At 37.4% G+C, this 27,924-nt stretch overlaps 1 protein-coding gene across 43 annotated transcripts in view; it reads right to left on the reverse strand.

Annotated features, from left to right (window-relative positions):
• ZBTB20 (zinc finger and BTB domain containing 20) overlaps nucleotides 1-27,924 on the reverse strand; it is an 863,676-nt gene that overhangs the window by 247,221 nt on the left and 588,531 nt on the right. For 2 of the 43 annotated variants that reach the window (XM_070794751.1, XM_070794075.1), the window contains exon 1: nucleotides 1-27,759. This exon is cut by the window's left edge and continues 34,145 nt beyond it. The exons of the other annotated variants lie outside the window; for them this stretch is intronic. The gene's annotated coding sequence lies outside the window, so the exon portion shown is untranslated. Of the gene's footprint in view, nucleotides 27,760-27,924 lie in introns of those variants that run through there. 43 annotated transcript variants of the gene reach the window in all.

Genomic DNA, 27,924 nt, shown 5'->3' on the forward strand with positions numbered 1-27,924 from the left:
GAATAAAGTCCATTTATTCTCTCTTTGGGGTAATCTGAACATTGCCCTTCTCAGGACTTTCTGTTTCCCACATAAACTACCATTACCACTTTAGAGTTTGCAAAATGCTTTCACGTGTGTTGTGTTGTTCGGTTAGAAGGCAGCAGAGTGGGGACCAAGAGAAACGGCTTTGGCACCGGAGAGAGCCGGCTGTTTACCAGTCACTTACTAGCTGTGTCCTATGTGCAAGCTGCTTGGTAACTCTAAACCTTTTTCTCACGTGTAAATTGGGATAATAATGCCTACCTGCAGTGAGGTAGAGGTTAGCTATGGTGCTGGTAAAGTGTGATTGTCATCGACAACCGTTGCAGAGACATCAAAGGCTTCTCATAGGCTGCTTCTCTTTATCAGGCTGGAGGAAGGGGTTCTACCCCATTACTTAAGAGTACATAATCCAAGCCTCTAGTTAAAGTAATGGTCTGTTCAAATCTTTGATCTGAACCATCTTCATAAAATGTTTCTTTAATTCATGGCCAAAACAGACCTTTCTATATACTCTCAGATAGACAGCCCTTCTTTGGGAGCAAGATATAAAATTTAATTCTAGGTCTTTTTTAACCCCGAAACTATGTTCCCTGAAGCAATCCATGTGCTGCCATCAGATTTTATTAGGTGGGCTAAAACAGAGTCAGAAGGAGATTTTCTTACATAATAGCTGTCCCCAAGAGACCTTCAGAGAGTCAGTTACAGTTTTCTAATGAAGAATTTTTGAGATCCATAAATACAGGAAAAATCTTGATGGCCTCTCTCCCTTACTGGTTCATTGATAATTCTCAAACATGGGGCTGGCACAACTAGAGTAAAATTCTGCAGAGTGTAAAGTGGTGGGTGTGGATGTTTTCGGAGCCAGTCAGTCTCTGGCAGCTGACTGAGTCACACTTGTGCTTTGCTGCCCACTTACATCTTCAGAGAGCAGCCTGGGTGGGGATGCTCATCAGATGTGCTCATTTAAGGACAAACCCATTTGAATATTACAACAACATTTGGCAAACTTCCTCTACCGAATGGTGAACCTGGCCCACTGCCTCTGAGAACTATTGCTTGGCTAGGAAACATAGGTCCTTTGATGTTCTTCACATGGTAGACCGTATTCAAGGCCTCCCGACTAATAAGTCTTGCTCCTCAATCATTTTCAAGCTCTTGACCTGCACCAGTGGGTTACAGATGTGTGGTGCATCCTTTTGCAACATATGGCTATTTTCAATCATGTCTGGAGAATCCAGATGTCTTACTGAGATCCAGTGGTCACATGCTTCATTAGGCAGAAAGCAAATGTCTACTGAAGAAGTTCTATGTGGAGAATTCTGCACCGTCCTTAAAGCAACGCTCTCTACTCCCTTGGGATGTTTGTAAGTCTTTCTGGGAATTAGGAGCAACAAAACCTATACAGGCAACACTACTTAACACTTACAGATCAATACACAAGTGAGTACAGGATATATAAAGACTTCAGGGTAATAGGACAACAGAGGATGTGGAAGGGAGTGATGGATCTACATTTTCTAAAGTGAGAGAGAAGAACATCCCAGAGTGGAGAGAGAGCATGGTTCAGGTCATGGAGATGGGAAAGGACCAGCTCACTGACCCCTGATGTAGAGAGCACAGGGCAATCAGAGCAGGAGGGACACTGTGGGTGCATGAAGAACTGACTCACTTGGTCACAGAGACTGCCAAGATGCCAACCAAACCCCTGTTCATTCTGCTTTTGGGGAGACAGAAGTTCATGGTGACCTTGGTGTTGGGGAAGAGAAGCCAAGGAGAATAAGTATTACTAGAGGAGGTGACAGTTAGAGGATGAATTGGGATTTTAATCTAGAGATAGAAAAGCAGAAGAGTAGTATCCTAAACCAAGAAAATGAGATAAAGAAATGATGGGTGACAGCAATGATTTTAGACGCTTAAAAGACTGTTTTCTGAAAACAGTCTGAAGGAAAGGTGGCCTATTTCTATTGGTTCAGAAAGGAGATGAGAGCCATTTTCTCCAGGCCCACTGTGAGGTCCTGAAAATAAACAGAAGAAAAAGGACAACTCAAGAGATGTTGGGAGAGAACTAGAATTTAGTGACTGATTAAATGGGAAGTGAAGGGCAAAAGAAGAGAATTTTAAAATGATACTAATGTCAGGGCCTGAGGAAAGGGTCTGCTGCTGCTGCTGCTGCTGCTGCTGCTAAGTCGCTTCAGTCGTGTCCGACTCTGTGCAACCCCATAGACGGCAGCCCACCAGGTTCCCCCGTCCCTGGGATTCTCCAGGCAAGAACACTGGAGTGGGTTGCCATTTCCTCCCCCAATGCATGAAAGTGAAAAGTGAAAGTGAAGTCGCTCAGTTGTGTCCGACCCTCAGCAACCCCATGGACTGCAGCCTTCCAGGCTCCTCCATCCATGGGATTTTCCAGGCAAGAGTACTGGAGTGGGGTGCCATTGCCTTGTCCAAGGAAAGGGTCTAAAGGACAGTAATTAGAAAAGAAAGTAGATTCCTGGAGTGGAAGATGCTTTGGGCAGTGATGGGATATCCAGATGATTAGGGGTGTGTATGTGTGTGTGTGTGTGTGTAAATTATAGACACAGATTTAGAAGTAAAGCCCCTTTTCTCTAATGTTACATAACAGCTTACAACTTTAATTCAGCTACCTAATTTTTTATTAAGCAAGTATTTATGAAGGACCTATGTGTGTGTAAGGTTTACAATACAACTATGTGTAAAGCTTATACTAAAGAGACATAAAAGTTCCATCACTCAATGGAAAATGGTTTAAACCTGTTTGCAACGTTATGTAAAGAGTACATTTTCATTTTCTACATTAATTTTCCATTGTTTGTAATTCTCGGGCCACCGATAGAGCAGTGCTTTCATCAGTGATAGATGTGCCATCTCGACATAATTTATAATCAAGTAATTTGTATTAGTATACTTGGATATCTTTTTTTTCCCCTCTCAAATAGCATTTATGCATTTAAATGAAGCCAGTGAATAAGATGTCTTTTGGTTACAGTAGGTTTAAATTTCTACCCAGATCAGTCCTGATTAGAAACCATGCAGCTCCTGGAATGGATACATGCTCACTCTCTGCCTCACATGAGTTTTGGCCTTATGGCCATTGTATTAAAACTACTATCAATAATATTGTGAATTCCTGCTTGTTTAGGGTTGAGAGGAAAAAGCAAAATACACACTTATTTTGCACAAAGCAATGTGCAAGAATCCAGTGGCGGTAGCTTCTGTTCATCCTCAGTTCAGGTGTGGTGGAAAGCCATGGGGAGCTGACCTACACCCCTCTACTAATCTCTTACATCATCTCCCTTCTCTCGTGCAGCTGATGTCTAAGGAGCTGCAGAGCCTCAGGCTATCAGTCAGTCTCAGAGTCAGGTTCACCCATAAGTATATCAAAAGGAAATCAAGTTTTAAAAACATGGCTGGATTCTTTCTTAACCATTAATATAAAGGAAGAAGAGCACAAGAAATGGATGTAGAAATCTTATTTCTTTATAACTATTAAGATGAAAACTTACTTTGAAGAAAACTAGTCATGGAAAAGAAAATAACTTTTTCACAGAGGTTAAAAAGTACCCGAAGAAATAAACATATGAAAGCCTCTTAATATACCAAGGTATTACTCTATTTATTTCTGACCTTTGGCTACTGACAAAATATGAAGGATGGCAATTCTATAGCTATTCTATATAATGGCAGATGCTCCTCTTATTCAAGGAAACAAAATCCTTTTATGACATTTCACTAAATGTCCATCCATCCAAAGAGCATTTTATGTGTTCATTTTAGTCTTGTTCACCAGTCCTTATAACTATAAATAAGACCTTACCTTAAGCAGTCCACCTGGTGTGTGTGTCGAATATTTTCTTCAAGTGTTAATTTTATAGTACCTGATGTAGTAGAGTGGGACAATTATATACAATTCTATCAGTCCCATATTTATATTTCCCTTTCTAAAATGTATTTAAATTAATGGCAAAATTCTGGTACGCGTTCACTGTATACCCTCACTGTTTTTTTCACCATGGTACTATTACTGGTACCAAAACGGCCCCTCATGCTTAAGTCTATACAGTGCAATCCATTCTCTACTATAGTATCATTTTCTTTTTGTAAATAGAAATTTGGCTTTCACATAGCAATTTCCACCAAACTATAAAAGTGCTAATGATGCCCAATTTAGGACATAAACAATTTACTACTGTCCTCCTTTGAGCCTTTCTCTTTTTTAATTTCTCTAACTCATTACACAAAGAATATTCTTTCCTGTAAAGCTATGGACAGGGTTGATTTCATAACGGGTTACAAACTGACATTTTTTGAACTGATGCTGATATCAGACTTTTGGTTAACCTATCAGTTAAGAAGTATACTTTGTACGTGACACTTTTCTTGCTTGAGCAATTGACTCCAAATATCTTACTTTTATTTTGCTTTTCTCACTTTCCTTTCTACTTCTATTTAACTATATCTTCTTTATTTTTTTAATCAATCATCACATCCGATCCTATTTTTCTTATGCAATTAAAGTATTTCCTGAGTACATTTTAATTCAGTAATTAGTTGTATTTGTATCACTTAATCCATAGTTTGCTTGATTACTTGCCTAAAGCACACATATTTATCAAATTGACTAACATTCACTGTGAAAAACCAAAGTCCAAATTGCAAGTGGATTTGTCTTTAGCTTGGTATAAGCATGGCACTAGACAAGACTGCCATTCTTTAACACTGTTTCCTCTTCACTTAAAGAGGAAGCCTTGAAGACAATAAATGTGTTGTTTTAGCTTTGTGATCTTTTTTGGTTATCCTTAAGGACTAACATTCACCCTTTAGGAAGAAAATTATAATTTCTTACTTTCTGGTTTCATACTTGATTTCTTTATTTTCTCCCAGTTTTCTTCCATCTTAAAAATCATAATTCATGAGTTATCTTTTGAACACACAGAGCTTAAGATAAGTTTTTTTAAAGAGGATCTGGAGTAAAAGATGCCCAAGTTTAAGAAACAAAGGGAGCTTATAGCTTACTTTTATTGTCTTTCTAATTTTGGATATAAAGATGCTTTTATTTATTATAAGTCTGTCCTTTAAGTAGTATGGAAAACTCTCAAAAAATTCCCTATTTAAAATGAAAGAGATTCAATTAGAGTTATACTATTTATTGAGAATTTACTATGTCTAAGACATTATACCAAGTAAACTTATTTCACTTGAAGAATTTGCATCTAGCAGAGGAATCAGACTAATACCAGATGATGATGAAAATTAAGTACTAAGTTTCATACAAGCACCACCAAAAATTGTAGGGAGAGGGGTGCCTAGGAGGAATCAGTGACCTTTGCTAGAGAGAAAGGTGAAAAGAAGTAGGCATGAAGGATTGCATAAAAGTAATGAACTTTGAGAGGGACAGACAGAATAGCACAATGGTTAAGAGTATGGATATTTTCAGTTGAACTTCCCGGGTTTAAATCCTGGCTCTGCCACAAGCCACCTGTCTAGCTTCCTTTCCTGTATTTCTATTTGGGCTTCTCTGGTGGCTCAGAGGGTAAATAATCTACATGCAGTAAAGGAGACCTGTGTTCTATCCCTGGATTAGGAAGATCTCCTGGAGAAGGGAATGGCTACCCACTCCAATATTCTTGCCTGGAGAATCCCTTGGGCAGAGGAACCTGGGGAGCTACAGTCCACGGGGTCACAAAGAGTCTGACACAACTGAGCAACTAACGCTTTCACACTTTCAAGATAGACAACATTTGACAAATGGAAACGAAGAAAAGGTATATATGCAATCAAGTAAATAAAAGAGCATTAGGTCAAAAGTGAGATATTCAGGGAAAGAAAGTGCTCTTCTATGGAAACCACAGATAATATTTCAGATTTTACTCTTACAAACTATTTTAAGCGAAGTTCCACTCATTATGTGGTATTCAATGTAAAATTTTCTCCTAGCCTTTAAGGTACATTACTAGTGAAGCCAGAAAGGAAGTAAGTAGATTTAAGGCTGTCACTGGACATATCCTGATTGTGCCTCAGATGTTTCTGTAAACTTCTAATACGGTCTTTAAAGAAATAAACCTCACAGAACTTTTATTGTTTTAGAACACTTTTAATTCCATAAATAAATGGAAACATCTGCAGCTAAAAACATGGAGATTCTAGATATCTAGGTATCTATTTCCTATTAGAGCTTAACTATATTTCCTTATTATTTTTGTCTCTAGCTAAAGTTCTCTGGCAACAGACATCAAGGGAGAAGACCTCATGAGTTATGAAATCTAATTCAAAAAGATGATGGAGTCAAGGACAGTGGCACCTTTTTAAACTTTTTACTTGAATCCTCCTGATTTTTTACTTCCTTAAATTATTCACTACTCTATTCTACTTTACAACCATTGAAATAACGGAAAAGTTACAGAGATTCAGTAAATGTTCCCGTGGCCTATTTCCAAGCAGCCCAACATTAATGGGGGAAGTAAAGGCAAAAGAGCTTTTTCTCTGACATGAGTTTCTAAACAATATAATTATGGTTCACTATAATTAGTTCACTATGGTTCACTATAGTTCACTATGGTTATAAGCTTTAGGAGCTGCCACAAAAAAGTCTCTGCTGCAGATGTGGCCACTGTCTGCTATCCCCAGCAATCTGATACATGTTTGTTGTTTTAAACACACACGTGCATGCACACGCATGTGCGCGTGTGCACACACACACACACACACACACAATCTTCTTGTATTTCGTAGAGTAGGATGAAGCTGGACACAAAGATCAGTTATTCCAATATGGTTTCTTTCTATTTGCTTGTTCATAACCATGGTGGAAGCTTACACATCTGATGCATGTAAAGACTGTATCTATTACCCTGTGTTACATTTCTGACCTCAGAATTATTTTTTTCAACAATGTTGTTTTATATAAGCACAAAAAAATAAGTCCAAGCTGACTACTGATGTTGGGTCACTCCAAGAAGTGTCTTCAATGTAGCTTCAAAAATTTACCTTCTCTCTAAATCTAGGTTTATTTCATGGAACAGTTATATGGTATCTTTCAAGAAAGTAACTGAGAATAATGCCTCACATTTAATTGGGCATTTAGACTTGAGAAAGGAGAAGGTAATGGCACCCCACCCCACAGTACTCTTGCCTGGAAAATCCCATGGACCGAGGAGCCTGGTAGGCTCAGTCCATGGGGTTGCTAAGAGTCGGACATGACTGAACAGCTTCACTTTCACGCATTGGAGAAGGAAATGGCAACCCACTCCAGTGTTCTTGCCTGGAGAATCCCAAGCAGATTTGAGAAGTAATCCAGTCTAAGACTTTACCGTAATACCATATCTATTGTCATAGACATCCATGACAATATAAAAGACCTTAAGAACTCCAGCATTTTGTTTGCTACATAGATCTAGGATGTTTCAAATAAAGTAGTAACACTTCATGAGATAGTAGCCAATTTTTACTAATTCCTGGCATGTACATTAAGCTATTTTGCAGGAAAATGTAATAAATTGAAGTATAATTTAACTCCTATTTTCCCAAACACTAGCCTCCTCTTACCATCTTTCCTGAAGTATTTCCTTGATCCTTGGAAAGTCAGTGAAAAAAATCAGGATTTTGTGTTTGATTATGTGTACATTTACTAATAGCATACTGGGCTTCCCTTTTCTGATACTATTAGAGATTAATTATGGCTTTCCTAATCCAATCTTAGTATTAGACAGGTAAATTTTATTAGTTAAAATGAGCACCATAAATTCACAGTGTAACTTATCTGGTACATTCCTTCTACTCTAGTTTGAAAATATGCTGTTCAGGGCTGAATGGCTCAAATATAATCAGGTTTTATTTTTAGAGAAGCAAACTCTATACTTGTATGTGACCCCATCAACAATTAACTATGTCTTAATGGAATTAATACAGCATATGAGTTCAGAATTGGGTAGATGAGAAGAGGAATGGAGAATGAAACTCATTCACTCCCTTGCTAGGTTCTGCAAAATAGCTTCCTTATTCCCACAACGTGACATTTCTCTTCCTTATTTCCAGCATAGTTAAGGTCAGTAGCCCTAAAAATCTTCTACATAGAGATTTACGTGTTTCCCCTAAAAACATAAAGATGAGCTTGTGGTTAAAAAAAAAAAAATGATGTCTCCTGCTAAATTGTAGTGTCAAGATGGAACAGTTACCAAGCAAAATTTTGAAGATTCAGTCACACTTCATGCTACCTTTCTATCCTTGTCTGCTTCACAGATTTGAGGACGGCGGTCACAGCTAGTTTATCCCTTTTGGTTAGAAAGCCTTTCCAGATGAGGTCATCATTTTCATTACTCTGTTTCTTTCTCTCTCACTAGAGCGTCTTTCTAAAGGCAACGGAGGACCTCTTCAGTGAAATATTGAAGGCAGGGGATGCCTAGAATGATTAAAAGACACAAAGCTTTCCCATAGCACTTGTTCTTTTTTCTGTAAGGAGATGAGGTAATATATAATCTCCTTCCTATATTACTACCACAAGGGCAATTTGTGGGAGGAAGAGATGGATTTCTGGGAGTAAAATCCTATTGCATGGCCAGGGCTATTTTCAGAAGGGCTTATCTTCAATATCCTCATTTCAGAATTGGTCTCTTTGCTCAGAGCAGTAACTTGGGCAACACTGAGAACCCTTAACTTCAAGGCAGGAATGAAAGTTATTTACTTGTTGTTGGAATACCTGATGAAGAAAAAGGAAGATGCAAAAACAAGCGATTCTGCTAAAATAAGGTGATGTATATGAATAAATGTCACATCCTTCTGCTATTTCTCATGTGGTTTGTGTCTCATACCTCTATTTACTCTTTTGCTCTGCTGTTTCTACCACTGGGCAGCCCACATGTGTAATCTAGACAGACAACTAGTTTGCTCATACATAATTAAATAGTCTCTAGAGGCAGTAGATCTTTTTATCTTTTTAATACCTCAAAACTTGCTTCAAGTAGGAACAGTTACAGAGAACCTTACCATGTGTCTGATTCTTTGCGACCCCATGGACCATAGCCCGCCAGGCAGCTCTGTCCATAGAATTTTCCAAGGAAGAATACTGGAGTGGGCTGCCATTTCCTCCTTCAGGGGATCTTCCCAACCCAGGGATCGAACCTGCATCTCCCAACCCAGGGATCGAACCTGCATCTCCTGTGGCTCCTGTATTGGCAGGCAGATTCTTTATCACTGTGCCACCTGGGAAGGCTGAACCCTACCATAGGACATGGAATTTGCACTTGTCAAAGATATCGCTACACATGTAAATTAGAAACTAATCATTACTTCCTTTCTGGATACAGTGCCAGCTTTGCCTCAGAGTTTATGTTGAAATATACATTTTTATGAAATATTTCTCACTGCAGTCAGCATCAACTTAGGAGTATCAAACACTGATTCCCAGTCCTCTCATACCTCAAAACCAAAGACAGGGAAGGGCTGAAAAGGTAATTGACAAAGACCTGGACTTTCTTACATTTTAAGAGGCCAGTTGTATTTGTAAATTCCTGATTAAAAAACCTGACAATCATCAATGCCAGACTATTCCTGGACTTCTTCATCATATACTTTCCCCTAAAGTCTCTCAAAGAACTGAAAGGCGTCCAGAGATTAAAATAAACTTGACAATCATGTTGCAACTCAAACAGATCCTGATTCTTTTCGTCACTTTTTAATTCATTGCAGATGGTGTAAATGGGATGTTTACTGGCTGGCAGGTAATGAGTCTTGTTGTAGATAATAGTGATGGACGGGCTCTCACGCCTGTTGACAGCCCAGCATCTCAGCTGCTGTATATGGCTATCACCTATTGCTTGGTAGCATGCACAGTATCGTGACAGGATGCAAACTCAAGTCCATTTCTCTCAGTAGAAACGATTATTGGTACATCTGAATCTCACTAGTCACATATGAGTCGCACTGATTTCATCCTCACTGTCTACGTGGGTAGACAGTCTAAGATGTGATCTAATGTCTACTGCTCTAAAAGGAAAATGTAATCTGTTTAAACATCCAAACACTCTTCTTCCCAGGTACTGCCATTCATCACAACTGTCAGTGCTTCTGTGGAAGAGTAATGACCCTCAGGCATGGGATAATGCTCCATAGGGGCCTTATGAATGCCACTGCCAAGCACAGAAATTGATCGGTTTTCAGTGGAGCTGGTATGTGCATCATGAAAGACCTGCACTTACTCACTAAATTACAAGTGGCTGTTTACTCCTTACACAATAAAGCCTGGGTTAGGGAGCCACAGACCCTGCTGACTTTAATTGTCCCAAACATGTGAGCACTAGATTTGGGCCTGTCAGTGAGATAGATTTAAACAGCTTGAAACTGAAAGTTGGATCAGAGTCATTCAAAATTGCATTGGGAAATAACGTAGGTACTGTTGCCTTCCATTCTTTTTTCTTTTCCTTTTTTATCCTCTCCAGCTATGGAAGGTAACAACATCCCACTTTCCAATATAAACACAATTTTTAAAAAAACAGGGTAAGCATGCCTATGAAAAGTTAATTCTTTGTTTACTTCCTGTGGGTTTCCCTCCATTTCTGGATTGCTCATGCATTGTTTCTACAAAGTAGGATAAAGATGAACAGTTACATAGTATGAACTCGTGATTTTCAAAATATCTCCCAACAGCTCTATTTCCACATGCAACCTATATTGACCTTTTCCTTTAAATCCTCCCTACACTCCCAATCTCATCTACATTTACTATCAAATCTCCTTGGGAGATAGGCTAACTTGCACTCTATAAACTATTCATACCTTGGTAAATGTTCTATTCTTTGAAAGTTTTATTCCAAATATATCTCTTCCTCAGCTAATATACCTTTAATGTTTAATTTCTGTTCAATCTTTTTTTGCCAATAACTTCAACAGCATCAAACATTTAATGACTGTAGTTTATTTTTCAGTAAATAAGTTTTGGTAGTTCTATTACTAGCTTATGATATTTTTATGCCTTTTTTTTTTTAAGGGGGTAGAGATAGCCAAAACTGGAGGGACAATAAAAGATACCCTTCAGAATGTCACATGTATGTTAATTTATAAGACGCTGGTTGGTCTTGCCTTGAAAATTGTTTTTCAATGTGTATGTGGTGAATGGCTCAACATAAATAAACAAAGGAAATGAAATCCTTTATCATATTGGCTCATTTCATTTTAAGAAAATTCACTATATAGTGAATGGGTCCTTATGAAATTACAGTTAGGAGAGCTCTTTCTACTTGAGAGTTCTCTGTTCCTTTGGCAGTTCAGTGTTATGCCCAACTTAACTACACTTTTTGTGTTCACAATTTTCTGATTATTAATATCTCTAATGAGGGGACTCAGACATTTTCCTGGGAAGACAGACTTACAATTAGAGAAATCTTAATAATTAGTGAAATATACCAATGAGATAATGAAATTGGAAGCTCTCAGTATACTGCCAGAGATGAAGAAACCTTTTTGAAAATTAAGAATATGTTAGAAGACAAAAGATCAGATAGTGAACTGAGTTGAGTGACCTTTGATGTAAAGTGTCAGTTAGAAATGTCAATCCAATTCAAGACTGGATACAAAGGGACATTGTGTCACTGAGCAGAGAGGTATTAAGTTACCTGATTATCTTCTCTGGAAGAATGCATTATGGTTTAGACACTTTTATTACCTGAAAGATGTAGACAAATCAGGAAAGATTAACAACCAGTTTTATTAGGAGGTAGCAGATGAGCTAGTCTGAATAGCACTGGTTGTTAAAAGTTCTGTATTCTCTTCCCAGCTTTGATATGCTCTCACGTGGGAATAGTCATTCCTGAAATTTAGATAGGATAATTTATATTCTGTTCCCCAGAGAAAGGGCATTTTGGGAACTGAAGGGAGGGAAGGGTTTAAAATAGCAGGAAGACCTGGGGCGGCAGAAGGGCAGGAAGTTCTATTATAAGATTTTCAACTTTAATTAAAACAAAACAACAACAACCATTTTGTTAAGCTTTCATTTAAATAAGCCCAGTACATTTAGTATGTGCAATATGTCTTTCATATTTAGTACCTAATTGTTTTTGGTACATGGAATAAGATTATTCCATAATACTAAACTATTATGTGCATGTTTCCCGGGAAATGTAATTTACAAGGTCATTCTAGAAACTTTGATTATGAAATTCAATATCACTTTCAGCTAGTTACCTTTAATTCTAGTGCAGCTTTCTCATCTCTTTACACATACTCTGAAGCTGTAACCTCTGGTTTCATAGGAGCATCCCATTGGAAAAGCCTCCTATTCCTTGCTTTCTGAATTATTTTCTAGATATATTTTCAAGTACAATTGCATGTCTTATCAATTAATACCAGTTATGAATATTATTGAGAAATGATTCATATAATTTTCTAGTTAATTAGTGAAAATAAGTTGTCCAGAAGCTAACAATAAATTACCATTTTTACACAGGCCATTATTCCTGGGTATATTTATTATGATTTACCATTTATTAAAGGGTTTCTATTGGCTGACAAAGTATAGTAGAGCTAAACTTCTTTCAAGGAATGAGGATGACTCACTAACGTCCCAGTACATTGTACTAATACCTATCCCAGGACTTCATCTTTTAATTCTATTGGGAAACACCTATAAACATAACATAATTTATTTCTTTTCTGATGTTCATTCAAATTCATTTGTCCCTAAACATTGTAGTTATCTTCTCTGTAGACTACTTTGAGGGATAGAGTGATGAAGAATCAGGACATTTCAATTCACATTTAAAAGTAGCAGAAGAAGGGTTTAGTTGACAAGTTATCTTAGTTACCTTAGGCAAGAAGAGGCAGACTTATGATGACCCTTAGTAAAATAAGCCCAAGCTCTCAGTCACTCCCTTACCTATTGAGGTGCTCAGTTGCTGGTGATTTTCTCAGTTACTTTAACGATCTTCTCCCCACCAAATAACTCTCCTTCATTTGCAAACATTGTTGGACTGTGTTCACATTTCCTTTTCCTCTTCCTCTAAGGAAGAATGTTTTTAGGCCAAAATAATCCTTGAATAGACCAAAGACGGGAATGCTACAGATCATAAATCAGTTTCGGCTCTCTTGGCTACTCAACATAAGATATCGCAAAATCTCCATGAAGTAATATATTACACTGTCATGAGATTATTTCCTATCTTCAGTTTTGGAAATTTTCTTAACTATTAGTGGGAATTACTTCTCTTCTTGCTCCCCTACTCTTCATTATCTCTATACAGCAAAGACAGTGATTTCCTCAAATGTGAAATCAAATCCTATTACATAAATCTCCAATAGCTGCCCACCACCATGAGACGAAAATTCAAACTTCTTACTTTGAAGCCTGCATAATCTGGTTTCCAACTTCTTTTCTGATCACATCTCCAATATATTTCTCCTTATTCCCTGACCTTATTTCATAATTCACATGCCTAACTCACTTTAGGCTCAGAGTTTTTGCTGTTGCTATTCCAATTTGCTCCAGATCTTCACATGACTGGTTTCTAACATCACCCGAGTCTCAGCCAGAGGCCATCTTTGTACACACTCTATCTGTTAGGTTATACTCCTATTTTCTTCATTTCACTTGTCAGTACGTGCTAGTATGTCTACATATTTATTAACTCTGTCCCCTAACTAGAACGTCCCATGAGGAAAGAGGACCTGTAAGTCCAGGTCACTATTATATTTCCAGTGCCTAGAATAGTAGGGGCTCAATAAATATTTGCTGAATGAATGAGTAAAAGAGTGACTGAAAAATAACAGAATGAATACTGGAGTGTGCTTTTCATCCCAATGGTTCTTTAAATGAACCTCAAATGCTTAAAAAACAAAAATGCACTTTCCTAGCACATTAGCATCAAAATTGCTAATTTTACTAATTAAAAGACTAGGCCTCAATGTACATTAATGACTGGTACAAAATCATGTGACAAATAAGGATTTCACAATTCTGATCTCAAATTATGTCAGATGAATTAGTCCCACAGTGTTTTTCTTAGAAGAAAGTGTAAACCAGGGATAATTAATCTGAGGTCCAACATTAGGCTTTAGGTGGTCTGTGAATCCTCTGAAACAGCTTTCACCAAAATTTCAAAGGAAGCCGTAAGTGGGAGGAGGCTAGGAATCCTTTCAAGCAATAGCATTGTAAAGCACTATGCTATCCTACCCCTTCCTCTGTGATACTGCTATTATATTCTTTTGAATACAAAGATGCTAGGTAGCAAGTTTCAACCACTGCCTATTTGAGTGTTTTTTTCATACTCATTGTCTGTGTCTATTAGGTAAAGCTCACTTTGCCCTACAGCATTCTTACAGTTTTAAGACTGACACTTCTTGGAAAGAGATACATGCCTACATCCTCAATTCTGCTAAAATACCTTTGACCAGTTGGGATTCAATCTCATTTTCACCTGACTATGTTATACACAATCATTTTGAAATTCTCTGACATTTATTAATTACAAAATTTGGGGATAAATTTAATCCAAGTCCTAGAAGGTTCAAATGAAATAACACTGGGTAAAAAAATAACATAATAGGAAAATAAAACAAACAAAAAAACTGGGTGTGCTGAACCATATGAAATTGCTGTTTCTATAAGTCAAAACGGTTGAATATTGGCAAAGTGAAATGGTTCAACCCGTGGGTTGTTAACTGCTATTGTTGTTAGAAAAATGATTCTTACTCTCCAATTCTTCCTTCCTGTAAACATTTCTATTCATGTGAAAAGTATTGTGGGTAACTGGTGCTGGGGGGTGGGGTTGAATTTGCCCATTATTTTAATTCATAATGCATAGGCCTTCTTAATTCTTACCATAGCAGGTACCTCCAAATGACAGAGAGCCTGGAGAATAGGTATTAAAAAACTAAATTCACAGAGGCTTATTTTTCTCATACCCAGATGCACTTTTAATTGGAAAAGTTTTAAATGGATGTCAAATCCATGGAGGAAGCTCATGGGGACCATATTGGTTTCCTATCGTTGCTGTAACTAAATACCACAATGTTAATGTCTCAAACAAATCTGTTAAGAGTTTTGGAGGTCAGAAATCCTTAAATCAAGGTGTCAGTGGATTGCATCTTTCTGGAGATTCTAAGACAGAATCCCTCTTCTTATCTTTTCCAGCTTATAGAGGCAGGCTACACTCCTTGGCTCTTGGTCACTTCCTCCATCTTCAAAGCCAGCAGTCTAGCATCTTCAAATCTCTGCCCCCCGCTCTCTGATTCTGCTTCCTTTGTCATATAGCCTTCTCTGACTCTGACCCCACTTCCTCCGTCTTTCTTTTATAAAAACACCTGAGGTTACTTTAGGCCTATCCAGAATCCAAGGTAATCCTTCCATTTCAAGGTTCTAATTTACTCACACTTGCGAAGTCCCTCTTGCTATTTAAGGCAATCTAGTCACCGGTTCTGAGGATTAGGACATGGGCCTCTTTAGGGAGGGCTTCCCTGGTGGCTCAGTAGTAAAAAACCTGCTTTAATGCAGGAGACATAGGTGTCACAGGTTTGATCCCTGGGTTGGGAAGAGTCCCTGGAAGAGGGCATGACAACCCACTCCAATATTCTTGCCTGGAAAATCCAATGGACAGAGGAGCCTGGTGGTCTACAGTCCATGGGGTTGCAAAGAGTCAGACATGGCTGAAGTGACTAAGCACGCATGCCCGCTCTTTGGGGAACAGGTCCATTATTCTATTGCTGTGTTCAAAATATTCCAGGACTCAAATTGAAAACAAGATAGTATCATATTTCTTTACAGCTGCATAGAAAATTTTACATATACCCACTTATAATTTTTAAAGACACAGAAACTTAACTCTCCAGCCTCACTTTTGGCATAGTGTGAGGAAATCATAGTTTAAGTTTTGGTTTGTAGGGTCTTACAAACCAAACCTAGTTTCAGTTAGTCCTACTTATATTCTAACTTGTCCTTTTGGCAGAATTCATACTGCTATCTCTAGCCAAAGAATTATTAATATGGTAAGTTCTTTCAGTAGTACGTTCTATTAACTCTAAAAATAAAGACACAGATTTTTAACCAAGAACCAACCAGGACAGATTCCCACACTTCCCATCGTATCTGTCTTGTGCCTGCCTTCGGGCACTGTATACAATCTGTCTGAATAAGCTAACCAGCATTTGCAGATGTTAACACACGACTGTTGTTCAGTTGCTAAGTTGTATCCGACCCTTTGTGACTCCATGGACTGCAGCACACCAGGCTTCCCTGTCTTTCACTGTCTCCTGGAGTTTGCAGGTGTTAAGGTATGAGTCTACCATGAGAAATTTCCTCCCTCTGATCCTTGCTTGGATAAACTTAACTCAGATGACTTCCTTCTTATCTCACTTAAAAAGACCTGTCTCCCTGACCTGCATCTCGCCCATGTACTATCTCAGTGAACACTAGCCCTTAAACATTCCAGCCTCATCAACACAGGCCCATCATGACAGCATAATATCCTTGTCCTGCTAGAAACTATTCAGCATCCAGAGGACCATCTTTATGCTGATAACACTAAAATATAAAATAATGCCAACAGCTGGTGCTACAAATGGCTTTTAAAAACGATGTTCATTCACTAAAATTCCTCTTGCTACTTTTGACATGAAACACGCAGTCTCTAATTATTCTGATCAAGACGGTGAAATACAAAAACAAACTTTAATTGTGTTTAACAGATATTTAATCAGGACTCACTGAACTACAGATTAAAGCTGAAATTCATAAACCATAATTACCCGATTGTCGCAATCTTTTGGTCCACATTCTCCTTCCGTCTGGGCGTCTGGCACCTTGCCCCGAATTTCTTTTACTGTCTTCTCAGCTTCGTTACTGTTCATGTTTTCCAGCAGAGATTTAGCACAGATTACAAAATATCTGTTCTTGGCAACTTTCTTCATTAGCTTTTTTTCCCCCTTGCAAAAAAGTTTATTTTTTTTCCTACCAGAGTAGCTGGAAACAGGCGTACGTTTAGGGTGCTTTGGTGACGCAAACTAATTATACAGTTATCAGGAGATAATAAGGCAGTGATAACGAGAGTTACTAGTGCTACCACGCAGGTATCATGCAATTTCTCCAGTATGGCATGCGGTGTGTCCCAGTCACCATGTAATTACCTCATGTCACGACCTCATTGTTTTATGGAAAATGCTTATCTCACCCTAACAAAACCTTTTCTGCCACCTTTGGTAAAAAAGTGTAACTCTTAGTTCTTATTTCCAGTACCACTTATTCCCAATAAGATGCTATCTTGCAAATTTAAGAGAAATACCTGTCCTCTCCTAAAAATTTGCTTTTACATGGAGCAAAGGGAGCAGTTCTGTCTTCTTTTGCTTTATTTAACCCAGGTGAAAGAAGTAACTACCAACAATACATCTTTCGCTTCTGTTTTTTCTTTTTTTTTAAACAACAACAACAAAAAAAACCCCACAAACAAACAAAAAACACCAAAAGAAGAAAAAAAGACCCAACCTCACCCTATTTACTTAGGATTCGTTTAGTCTGGCACTTCCCCCCTACTCTTCCCTTTCAAATCTCAGTCACTCACATTTGTTTTTTCCTAGAATTATGGTGTAAATCATTCTTAACAAGCTAGCTTGAAACATGTCTCACTCAGTAGAAACACATAACGCCAGTGTAATTGAAACATGGAACTGTGAGCTTGAAACTCTTTCTGTTTTTTTGGGCCTCTCTTCAGAAGGACATGCCGAGTTTCCCTCACAGTGCCATAACCCCTGTGTCACACAGTTAGGATAACATCACAGACCAAGGCAAGAGGATAAAGAGAAGGCGCTGGCAAAAGAAGAGGTGGGTGGTTCCTTTATTCCCCCTAGTTGAGCAGACACCCCTATGAGGCAAGGATTGTAGTTACTACTTATTTATCTCAAGTCGGTGGCTTGAAGTTTGACCTCACCAAGACCTCTGGATATGACATCCCACCTGAGAGTTCCAGTTTAAAACAGGATAGAGTGGCTTACTTTACAGCACAGATGAAAGCTGTTTCCAATTCTGCTTTTATTAGTCATCTCCCAGTCTGATCGCTTCCATTCAATTGTACACTTAACTCAAGTTGGGGTCAAAATCACCCCCAGATTTAGAAGGGCCAGAAAAATTGCCTTCCCATCCTAGAGCATTGTTCTTCAATCACACAGTTCCTCTAAATATAGTTGATGGCCTTTGAGATGCAAAATGCATCACTTAAATGTAGTAGAGGTCCCTTTCACTGCATTGCCAAATCTATTTAGCAGAATCTTCCTGGAATAATCTGTCCCTAGACCTGAGGATGCGCAGTGATTTTAAGCATTTTAAGCTAACGATAATGGTTAGTGCTGAGAACAGATGTACCTGGCTGTGATGTGATCTATTCCAGTAGGCTTTTACGAGCTGTTCATTCCTATTGACTTAGCATTTTATGTCTCTGCTTTTGCCTGGTGTGATGGTTACATAGGGGTGTCGTGTGTGTATTTTCCTGATGTGTGATGGCAGCATAGGGGGCTGTGTGTATTTTCTCAGTGCAATGGCTACACAGGGTGTTGTGTGTGTGTTTGCCTGGAGTTATAGCTGCACGTGTTATTGTGTGACTCTCCCCCCACCCCCTGGTTTGATGCCTGCTGGCAGGGTCCTATGTGTATCTTTTTCTTAGTGCGATGGTTGTACTCATTGCCCTGCTAATGATGGACATTTCTAGCGATTATCTATCTACAGGGTCCTGGGGAAAGAACCGCAGTAAAATCAATAAACGGTTCTAGACAGGGCCTTGTAAACATGAAATGACACCCCTGCATAAATGCCTTTTCCTACCATAGCATGTTAAATCCAAGTGCTGTTACCTTATTGGCATTGGGATAAAATTTCTATGGTCTCTCCATCTCTTCCATATATTGCAATCGTTTGGGGGAATTTGAGATTACTGCTGGTTGGAGGGCTTTTACACATGAATCTGTCTAATGACATTTTTCACTACATTGTCCTACGCATCACCTCTTATACTCCATCCTGACTTGCTCTGGGATAATAGCTGATATTCTGAAAGTGAACATGCCTTTTATTTATTCCTGCAGTCTCACCAGGCCCTCCCCACATGCTCACTACATCACACACACACACACACACACACACACACACACCCCGCCCCCTCCCTTACTGCTCTCTAGTCTCTGTATCCCTCCTGTGTTCACCAAATGGAACTGACAAAGCAAAGAACCAATGAGGTTAAAGTCTTTTGAAATCCCTGGAATACAGATGAGCTGGGAGGCATCTGGAAACAAAACCAGACACTTGAAATCAAAGAGACAAGTAAATTACTATCCTAATCTAGGAAGAATAACTAAAGGTGTCAGTGGGGTTCCATTGATAGCACTTGGCCCTGAGCCAGAATGCCAAGGGTTCAAACTCCACACCAGTTTTGGGCTCAGGCCCAAGACTTGACACTGCAGGGTGCAGCAGCCTGTGCAGCAGTGTTAAAGGTGTCAGCCTTCTGCAGAGAGGTTAAGTCCAAGTCCTTCTGCCTGCTTGTCATTATACCCCAGAGGGATGCAGAGATAACCCTCGCTTCCTCTTCAGTGCCTTTCTCAACAGGACAGACTGTGGGGGAGCCAGTACTCAGCAGCAGTATTTACTAATATCAGTAATGTACAATTAATGACATGCCCCTTTTCTGATAAGGCTGCTTGAAGAAATAAAGTATGTGCAAGAACATCCAACTGCCTCCCCTTCTCCCTCCAAAAAACCTGATGGCTTTCCTAAAGATTCTTCCATCAATGCAAAGAGCTAAGTTTGGAAACCTAAAACCACGTGTCTAAATGAAAGGAAATGTTTTCATTGGAACAGCTTACATGTCTGGTACGCTTGCATAAAAACTATTGCATAGCATTTTAGAGCTAAAATTGCTATAAAATGCTTAATACAGTAAGAATAATTATGAGATTTTGCACGCACAGCTGGTATACAACTAAAGTCTCAGCTACAAATTCAGTGAGGCATGGGAAAACCATTTATAAAAATTCCTGGTATGCCAATTTGACTCACCATCAACAGCCCATCAACACTTCTCCATTCTTTAGGTGGAGATATTTACCTACGGAAAGCTTTATTTCTCCTTTTATGGCTGTCATTAATACTGGATTCAAGGAATTCTAGTCATTACTTGACAGTGGCAATATAAATAAATTCTAACAGGACACAACTGACCTGAACACAAAGCTTTTCCATTGAGCACAGTAGGGACTAATATAGTAGGCAATGAACCAGAAGACCACAGTATTAAGTTTAGCTGCAGAACCATCTCCTCTTGTCCTTCCTCTTTCTTCTATTCCTTCACCTCTTCTCATCTCCCCTCTCCTTTTCTAAGATTCAAATCCTTGAGTGACTTCCTAGGTACTCTGGACGCCCCTGGTCACAGCCCACCTGGCCTTGCCTTCCCCTGGATAACACCCAAAGGACAGAACTCCACTCTCTCCTCAAATTATAATGGTTCTTTCTTCTCCATTCCCTTCAGCATCAGCTAACGATTATTTAAAAAGGAGCTAAGTAATTTGGATGAGCTGTTAATGGTTAATAATAACTCAATGAAGATTATTTCTTGATAAAAATTGAATTAAAAGATAAGGAAGAATCTCTTTATTATGGCTTTATAGGGTCTATGGAAAATGCCATAATAGATGAGATGACTGTCATCAGAGGCATTGCTGAATGCTTCCTTGCATGGCCTTGGTCATAGAAAGAGGAGCCACAGTGGATATATAGGAACCCTCTGGGAGATAGTGGGGGACACAAAGGCAGCACACTACAAGATAAAATGAATTGGACCAGAGTCAGGAAATCAAAGTTTGAACATCAACAAACCTTGCCAACATGTGTTTGAGTAAGTCATTATATTCTCTTAGCTGAACAATGAGGCCCTTGGATTAGAAAATCTCCATGGCTCTATCTAGCTCTGAAGTGAAGGTTGTGTCATGGCTCTCTGACTGAAGATCAGTTACTGTTCCTAGGTTAGCTGCTTCCTCCAGCTAAGAATTAGTGGCTCTGAGTATAAATGGCTGATATTCCACATGGAATCTAACTGAGGGAGTACTGATGTCCGTAAATAAGTCTTCAGCTCTTTGCCTCCTACCTGCACCTATGACTTCTGAGTCAGCTCCTTGATGTTATCCAAGTATTTTCTTAGCATTTTGTTTTTCCTTGTTTCAACAAACATTTAATGAATTCTATACATAAGACAAGGCAGAACAGGACACCATCTTTGTTTCCTAAGAAGCCCCAATGAGTCTACTATTCTTGTCCATTCCATCGCCCCTTCACTTCTGTGCATTACCATGTATACTTCTAAAACTATAAATGTAGTATAGAAAAAAATAAGGGGAATTAGACTTATCTAACCTGTGCCCAGTTCAAAGTGCTATTTATTGTCAGCAAAAGACTCTGATAATAATTGAGATTAAAAATTATAGTCATTCAAATGTGCACTTCAGTTGTACAAAGGGTATTTATCAACATGTATTTTGAGGTCACTGATGTACATTAAGAACAGCAATTTGGGTGGCAAGAAGATTATAAAGGCAAAACAATCCTTCCTGTAGTAATCCTGATAAAATTGTAGGATTAAAATCAGTAAATAGTCTCTGGGGAAGTGAGAATACAGAATATTTTTTTTAGTATTTTTTTTCTTCTGAGGATTTTAGGTTCTTATTCCTTCAAACTTTCTTCTTGAATTAATACTAATAACTGCCACTTATTGCATGCATATTAAATCATAAACACTTTCAATATAATATTGCATGATAAGAAAATGATTTTGCAATATGGATATTATTACCCTCATTTTACATATGTGAAAACCGAGGCTGAGGAGGGTGAAATAATTTGTCAAAGATAATACAGTGTGCAGAGCTGGGATTTAAACTTGGGTTTGTCTGTGAAACATAGCTCCATAAACATGTCTTGGTTCTGCCAAATCTATTCAAAAATAAATAATCCTGCTTGAATGCTTTGTTAACAAACAAGGAAAACAATCTTCATATTCTTTCTTCACATTCATTCATTGCATTACATATAGTATGATGAAAACAGGAGATGGTTAAGATCTTTCTAAGAGTTGGCTGCCTTTTCATATTTATTTGGACTGAGATGAATAATTAAATTTGGGGCTCTCGATCAAAGAATGAGCTATTTGCTATCTGCATAAGTATTTGTTGTTAATTGATCAGACACGGATAAGGTGTGTTATTACAACTATATTTGAGGTCTGATTTACATTGTTCTACTGCATATTACCCTGTGCTGTTTTTCATTTTCCTTCACTTTGGACTTTTTGTTTGGTTTTTATGAATTTAGTCACAGTCGGTTGTGTATTGAACTTTGTAAAAATGTAACTCTAAGAAAATTAAAAAAAGAAAAAGAAAATATTTTCAAAATGATGTCAAAATCAAATCTACCCCTCACTAATTTGATTTGTAGGAAATGGAGAGTGAAGTATTGTAAGCAGAGTGCTTTTAAATATATCCTAATTACTTCAATGTGCAAATGCATTGACTAAATCAAAGCATGCATTTAACACTTTGCACTTCAATTGTGCTTATTCGTCTAAGTTCTATAGATAGCAATTTCAGTTAAAAAAAAGGGATAAACTTCACTATAGTTAGTCATTCTATAGTTACCTGGGGAAAATGATCATTCTTAAATTCAAGCTTACTTCTCAAGTCTGCTCACTTTTGGACTAATGCAGAATATCATTAGTGCAAAGAATACAAAATAACAGATAATTAACTGCAGCTACTCAAGTTTTCCCAATTGATCCTATCTTTCTATTCTCTTCTGCTGTTAGTGGCTGAGGTGAGGGGTGGGACTAGTGAAGCCACACAGGATGAAGCAGACAGACTGAGTCCTGAGGAATGAAGCCATGGACTGGAGGGAATCCATGATCGAGGCTGGGATGGAATTATCATGTCAAGGTCACTTAGGGCTTGGTCTGGAGCCACCTGCATCGGAATCTCCTGAGGAATATACTAAAAAGACATTTCAGAGTTTCACCCTAGAGCAACTAAACTGAATGAGTATCTCTTGAGGTGGAACTCAAAGATCTACATTTTAAACAAGCTTCCCAAGTAATTCTTAGGCTACTGAAGCCTGAAAAGCACTGGCTTATGTTCATTGGAAGGACCGATGCTAAAGCTGAAACTCCAGTACTTTGGCCACCTCATGCGAAGAGTTGACTCATTGGAAAAGACTCTGATGATGGAAGGGATTGCAGGCAGGAGGAGAAGGGGACCACAGAGGATGAGACGGCTGGATGGCATCAACGACTCGATGGACGTGAGTTTGAATGAACTCTGGGAGATGGTGATGGACAGGGAGGCCTGGCGTGCTGTGATTCATGGGGTCGCAAAGAGTCGGACACGACTGAGTGACCGAACTGAACTGAACTGAACTGATGCAGTTCTCTGATTCTACACCCAGGGATAGAATGCTAGTATACCTTTGTTCCTTCTGTCCCAGTTGTCAAGATATATGTGCAGGTACAAATAGCTGACCTGGGAGGCATTAATGGTAGTGACAATAGCCCAAAGGCTAGACAGTCATGTTTAATATGAACCATCTCATCTGATCCCTACAATAAGGATTGTAACTTAAGTATTATTACTATTCCCATCTTTCAGATGAGGAAACTGAGATTCAGAGAGATGTAATAATTTTTTGTTTTGAATGTCACACTGATTATTGCAAGAGTTCCTAAGTTTTAACTCTTTAGCTCTTAGCCTTGTGGAAAAATACATTCTTGAAAGGTGTTTACTTTCAAAGATGTTCATGATTTGGTGGTAACATCATTGTAAAGGGTGTTAAGTACCTAAAATAAAATGGTAACATTACTGTAAATGAGGTAAAGTGCCTAAATACTAATAAAATTGGTTATTTATTATAATACATAGGACGTCAGCATTTGTATTCAAGTAACTCTTCTCCTCTGTATTTTTATAATTACTAAAATCATCTAAACTAAATTGCTGATCTTTGATTAATTCATTCAACAATTATGCATCTTGCCAAAACCTGAGGTATAAAAGATAAATAGGACAAAGCCTCTGCCTTCACCAGGTTTACAGTTCAGAAAAAAGAGATGAGCATGTATGCAACTGGTTCTGGTTTACCTTGTGCTCAGTGGAGGCCTGAGTTAGAAAGACAATGGTTCTTCTCTGGGCAGAAAGCAAAAAGGGTGTGGTCTGGAAATTTTTAGTTATTCTAGCACTTAGCCATTGGCCAGTGTAAGGAATTTTGATTTTTTAAGATTACATTTTTACTTATATAGTTTTGTTAGAAAAAGGGCAGACTGAGTTACTTGTGTACTTTGGGCTGATAAAACTTTATGTGGTTTATTCTTTCTGGCATCCAACCGGGTTTCTTTTTTGGCTAAATTCTGGGTACAAAGCCAAGTTAGTCATTATGTTTATTCATTCTTACATAAAGCAGCTGAAATTTTCCTTCTGAGATGGATGCCTGATAAATGTTATCAGTAGTAGGTCATGCCACTCAATAAAAGTGACCTATAGATACATATTGGCTATGTCCTTTGTTTTCATCTGTTTCAGTTACTTAAAATGCTATTATTGGATTATGAAATTTTTACAATATGAGAAATTTAGAAGTTAAAAACAGTTGAAAACAAAGAGTACTCAAGATTTCTTCCCTTGAGATAAGCTCATATACATGCAGATGTGACCTGAGCATATTAATGTCAGAGCTGATTGATGGACTAAAAAAATGAGGTTCTGGAATGTGAAAGCACAGGCTGATAACCTAAGGCAAATGTTCAAGAATCCGAAAAAAGAAAGAAAGGAAAAAAGAAACTCTGGGAAACACTGGGCAATAGAAAGTATATGATATGATTTAGAAAATATATATCATATTTTAGATGATAAGATTCTAAAAATTGATATCTCAAGTACTTCAAAAGCTTAATAAATTGGAAAAGGAAGACATTTTAATCCTTTATGAAGTGATAAATAATAGACATGTGTTCTTTTCTCAAGCTGAAATATTATCAGATTTGGAATTATTTTTATTTGCATTATTTACTGTTTGCTTAAAATTTTTTACTTTTCTAACCATTAGAGTATTTTCAGAATATTTAGAAAAGTTAAGGAAAAGAAGAAATAAAATATCACTTCATTCCATCATACAGAGGAGGTACTAGTATTATTCACATTTTAATGTATTTCCTTTGATGTAACCAAATACTTTCATTCATTTTTCTATTGATAATTTGGGACCATGTCAGGTATACAAGTTTCTTTTGGATCAGGCATTTTCAGTTACAATGTTTCATGAACATTTCCTAGTAAATTAACATTTAAAATATTTTAAAATTAATAACTGTAGTTAATAACTTTATACAAATAATATATACATATGTTCCATAATTTGCTTAATAATTTATTTGATTAAATATTTAAGATTTTCTCTTCTTTTACTTTTATAAATGACATTGTGATGAATAGGTCTTTGTACACAAATCTTTGAATTTCAGGTTCCTGTAGATAAATTCCTAGAAATTAAATGACTGGGCCAAAAGATACATTTTTAAAGAAAGTTTCTTGATAATATAATGCCTATTACCTTGCAGAATTTGGTGTCAACACATGACCCCCCACAATTACTATTATATGAATGACAGTTTTACTGTACATTTATCAGCATTAAAGATTAGTTTTTATAAATCATGTCTTTGAGTACTAGTGAGTTAAAATATTTTTTCATATGTTTATCAACTGCATTTCCTCTTTCATAATTTTTCTTTTTATAATCTTCTTAGATTTTTTTGAACAAATAGGTACTGAACATCTCAGTACCTTCTTATCTTTTGCTTCCATTTCATTTCTGATGCTGTCACTATACTGTAGACTCTCCTCACCTAATCCTGAACCTGGACATCATGTCTGCCTAGTCTGTAGTTCATATTTCTTCCATTCTGATGCATTCTGCACACTGCTGCCTAACAGTACTTCTGAAAATACTGCTGTTGTCATGTCAGTCCTGATTAAGATCCTACATTAACTCCCAGTTATTATTTATCTATTAGCTAAATTCAACTGCCATCTTCAGGGGGAAATTAATCCCATTCTTGGCTATGTCCTTATGAATTCTGTTGATTAACATAGGTTATTGAGATATGGAACTTATATGCAGTTAACTTTATATATGTGAGTACATATATGTGAGTATACAGAGACACATGCACCCAATATTGAATACTAGATATGAGTCTTGAAAGGGGATTTACAGAGCTTGAAGCCCAACTTTTTATGTTTATAAGTGAAGAAACTGACTCAGAGTTCAATAAATTACTCAAAGTCATAGAGCTAGTTAAATGATAGAACTGGGACTAGAAACCAAGTCTCCCAATTCCTAGTTCAATGCCTTTAAGTAGGGAATAATAAAAAAATCATTTGTATAATTTAAAGAATAGAAACAGCTAGGAAACCCATTTAATTTCAATCTGTTCTTATGGACAAAAGATTGTTAAAATCATATCACATAGAAGGGTTGAGTGTTCTTATAAACATGAATAATGTACTTATAAATTGATCAAATGTGTTATTAAAATTTTCATAAAATTTGCACATCAGCAAATGACCCAGTTTATACTAGTTTGCTTTCTTCTTGTTAATCTATATTGTTTTACTTAATCTGCTTTGCTACAATAGAAGCATGGTGTTTTTATTCTAGCATATTGCAGATCATCATTAAGTTTCTTGCTAATATCTGCTGCTGCTGCTGCTGCTGCTAAGTCACTTCAGTCGTGTCCGACTCTGTGCAACCCCAGAGATGGCAGCCCACCAGGCTCCCCCATCCCTGGGATTCTCCAGGCAAGAATACTGGAGTGCTAATATCTAGTGGTATTCAATGGAAAATCCAATTTTCCTAGCAACTTCTATAAAGAATTTCCTCTGACAATAATTGGGGATTATAAGAACTACCCTAAAAAGAACTACGTCAATGTGCCTCTATTTAAATAGTAAACAACACAAACTGTTTTGTAGGAGAATGGGCTGTGAGACTGGGAGTTGCCAAATATACTAATTATTTAGAGGGATAGGGTAGGGCAGAAGGGGTAGATGTGGGAATAGCTATGACTTGAACTAACTTGGATAGAAGCTCATTGATTGTAAAGGGTTGATTTAAAAGCATGTGTTTGCCCAACTAAATTGACAGAAAGAGTATTTATTAAATCATATGGCAGTTAAACAGTTACAATATTCAACGTTTAAATGAATAGGTGGGTCATCCAGTGCTAGAGGACACTAAAGAGATCTTAGCTATGTTTTCTTTCTCTGTGTGAATGTGTGTGCACACAAACTAGGCCTATTCATTTCATACTCAACAAACATTTTTAAGCATATACCAGAAGCTCTCTATTACTGAAGAAATGATCCAGCTTTCTGTGATTATCCTCTCCACAGCTATATCACAGAGATGGATAATAATCTATACCTGACTAATGCATTATAACAAAAACTGAGAAAGTGGGTAGGAGGAGAGGAATGAAGAAGCAGCACCCTAAATTTCTCATTTCATGCAGCATATGATTTCTTTAATAGCGATAATTAAAAAATAGTTTGTTTTAAAAAATAACTGCTACTTTTTCTAATATTATTTTAGTATTTATCTATTACATCTACTAATAATATATACTATTTATTATTTTATAGTACTCTTCATTATTAGAAAAATAAATTTTGCTTTAAAACTTCTAAATTGCTATACTAATAACAAACAAATAAAATAGTTATATACCATAGAGAAAAAGACAGAACCAAGAAGGCAGAATAACATAGAAAATACTCATTTTTTACAACAATAAATATTAAGTCAATTAATTTATTATTAAAATAAAAACCATAACA

The sequence above is a fragment of the Bos indicus genome, chromosome 1 (genome assembly GCF_029378745.1).
Source record: "Bos indicus isolate NIAB-ARS_2022 breed Sahiwal x Tharparkar chromosome 1, NIAB-ARS_B.indTharparkar_mat_pri_1.0, whole genome shotgun sequence".
Classification (NCBI taxonomy): domain Eukaryota; kingdom Metazoa; phylum Chordata; class Mammalia; order Artiodactyla; family Bovidae; genus Bos; species Bos indicus.